Below are 2,942 nucleotides of genomic sequence, written 5' to 3'. Positions count from 1 at the left end.
AAAAAAAAAAAAAAAAAAAAAAAGAAATGTCTTTTTTCTGGCCAGGCGCGGTGGCTCACGCCTTTATAATACCAGCACTTTGGGAGGCCAAGGCAGGTAAATCATGAAGTCAGGAGTTCGAGACCAGCCTGGCCAAGATGGTGAAACCCCATCTCCACTAAAAATACAAAAATTAGCTGGGCGCAGTGGCGGGTGCCTGTACTCCCAGCCGCTCCGGAGGTTGAGGCAGGAGAATCGCTTGAACCCGGAAGGCAGATTGCAGTAAGCCGAGATTGCGCCACTGCACTCCAGCCTGGGTGACAGAGCAGGACTCCGTCTCAAAAAAAAAAAAAAAAAGTCTCTTTCCACTTGTTCCTTCGCCCTCAATACCTACTTAATTCCTAACACAGGAGTCTAGTTCCCAGGGCCTCTCCACCTTCTACTACCTCTGGCCCCAGGTGGAAGCATCTAACTCCTCAGAAGAGCAGAGCCTGCGAGCCTCGGCCCCTCATCACTGGTCTCCCTTTCCCTGGAACTGAGTCCGGAGGTCTTTAACCACCCACAGAGTAGGAAAGGATCTCAGACAACTTTCTCTCCTGGGGAGGACCCCCACCTTAGGCAAAGAAAAGGATACGCCTCGAGGCAAAGTAAGAGGGAAGTTGCTCAAGAACCTTAAATATGTGGCCACAGCCCTCTTCCTCCAAAAATGAAAAAAGGTAAATGAAGATCCTAGCCCCAAGCTGTAAAGGGACTCTTTACCCAGTAATGGGAAAAGGAAAAAGTTAGAAAATCCAGATACCCCTTCACCTTTGCACCACCGCCTGGGCTTGACGCGTTCTCCTTCCCAGTCTTGGCTTTCACTTCCTAATCACACAGACCCCATGCTTCGGCACCCGCCTCTGCTACTGCCTAATTGGTAATTATGTGACCACTCGGCTGATGATTGGACAACAGACTAATCAATTACTCTGGTTCGCCTGAGGAGGAAACAGTTATTCTAGGGGCGGAGCCGAGCCCTGTACTGCTAGACCAGTACAGAGAAGCCGGAAATCTCATAGGGGAGGGGCTAGGCGGACAGCGCTAGAGGGGGCGGGGCTAGCTGCTGGGCGAAGTCCTAGAAACACCGAGAAGAAACTCTGCCCTTGCTCTCTTAGCTCATGGTTCATTGGGTGTAATAACTTGTAAAGTGAATACACTATGGTAAGTGTTGTAATACAGATAAAGACAGAGTTCTGGGCAAGGGCAGATGAGCTGCTGAGTCCCAGCCCCAAGCCTCGATGTTGCCGGCTCCTTCTTACACTCTCAAGGGAAGCAAAGAAACATTATTGGGGAAAATGCAGAGATTTCATAATCTCTTCCAGGATTCTCTCTGTCAATTGTGTAGCTCCACCATCTGTCGAATAGCCTAAGCCAGAAACCAACGAGGTCATCTGTGATGCCTGTCTCTCCTTCACCTCCCTTGCCCCAAATTATCAATTTTGTCTCTCAAATACATCTGGAATCTCTCCACTTCTCTCTGTCTTCCCTGCTCCAAACCTGCCATCATCTCTTGCCTGGATTCATCTCTCGCCTGAATTACACAATGGCCTCCTTAAAAACAACAACAACAACAACGACTTGACCTAATGAACATACATTGAACCATGCGCTCAAAACTTAAAGATCGCTAATTATTCTTAAGCATGCTTAGAGTATTTATAAAAATTGGTCACATTCTAAGCTAAGCATGTCTCAACTGATACGATTCAATACTGAAAGAATTGTTCAATACGTATATATTCTCTGACCACAATGTAAAATATAAGCAAACATACAGCTAGATTTTTTTTGAGACAGAGTCTCGCTCTGTCACTCAGGCTGGAGTGCAGTGATGTGATCTCAGCTCACTGCAACCTCCGCCTCCCAGGTTCAAGCAATTCTTCTGCCGTAGCCTCCTAAGTACCTGGATTATAAACTCCCACCACCACACCCAGCTAATTTTTTTATTTTTATAGAGACGTGTTTTATCATGTTGGTCAGACTGTCCTTGAAATCCCGACCTCAAGTGATCCACCCACCTTGGCCTACCAAAGTTCTAGGATTGTTTAACTGTCTTCCAGTCTGGGCACGGTGGTTTATGCCTATAATCCCAGCACTTTGGGAGACCATGGCTGGAGGATCACTTAAGGCCAGGAGTTCAGGACCAGACTGGGCAACATAGTGAGACTCTATCTATACAAAAATAAAATATTAGCCAAGGGTGGTGGCACTCGCCTATAGTCCCAGCTACTCAGGAGGCCAAGATGAGAGGATTGCTTGAGCCTGGGAGATGGAGGTTGCAGTGAGCCCAAATTGCACCACTGCACTCCAGCCTCGGCAACAGAGCAAGACTCCATCTCTAAATAAATAAATAAATTGCCTTTCAAATAACCATAGAAAGAATAAACCATGATGAAAATTAAATACTTAGAAATAAGTAGGCTGGGTGTAGTGGCTCATGCCTATAATCCTAGCACTTTTGGATTCCAAGGTGGGTGGATCGCATGAGGCCAAGAGTTTGAGACCAGCCTGGCCAGCCTAGCAAAACCGGGTCTCTACTAAATATACAAAAAATGAGCTGGACATGTGAGCTGGATGTGATGGCGCACATCTGTAATCCCAGCTACTGGGGAGGCTGAGGCATAAGAATCATTTGAACCTGGGAGGCAGATGCTACAGTGAGCCGAGATAGTGTCCTGGGCGACACAGCAGGACTCTGTCTCAAAAAACTGTCTCCTCAAAAAAAAAAAAAAAAGGTGGGATACAAAAAATTTAAAGACAAAAAATTTTATACCAAATTTGTCATATTAAACTAAAGCCTTTGAAATATTAAACTTTTTGGCCGGGCGTGGTGGCTCAAGCCTGTAATCCCAGCACTTTGGGAGGCCGAGGCGGGTGGATCACGAGGTCAAGAGATCGAGACCATCCTGGTCAACATGGTGAAA

At 46.6% G+C, this 2,942-nt stretch overlaps 1 protein-coding gene across 4 annotated transcripts in view; it reads right to left on the bottom strand.

Moving 5' to 3' along the window:
* The window catches only part of PRR13 (proline rich 13), a 13,292-nt gene extending 12,323 nt beyond the window's left edge, over window positions 1-969 (bottom strand). Inside the window, exon 1 of one of the 4 annotated variants that reach the window (XM_017501792.2) lies at window positions 787-969. The gene's annotated coding sequence lies outside the window, so the exon portion shown is untranslated. Of the gene's footprint in view, window positions 1-650; window positions 717-738 lie in introns of those variants that run through there. The other 3 variants (XM_017501794.2, XM_017501791.2, XM_017501795.2) reach the window with 3 other exon arrangements.
* Between the last annotated feature and the right edge of the window lie 1,973 nt (window positions 970-2,942).

This window comes from Cebus imitator, unplaced genomic scaffold (assembly GCF_001604975.1).
Source record: "Cebus imitator isolate Cc_AM_T3 unplaced genomic scaffold, Cebus_imitator-1.0 Scaffold285, whole genome shotgun sequence".
NCBI classification, from domain to species: Eukaryota; Metazoa; Chordata; class Mammalia; order Primates; family Cebidae; genus Cebus; species Cebus imitator.
This window is presented reverse-complemented; position numbering and strand designations above follow the sequence as displayed.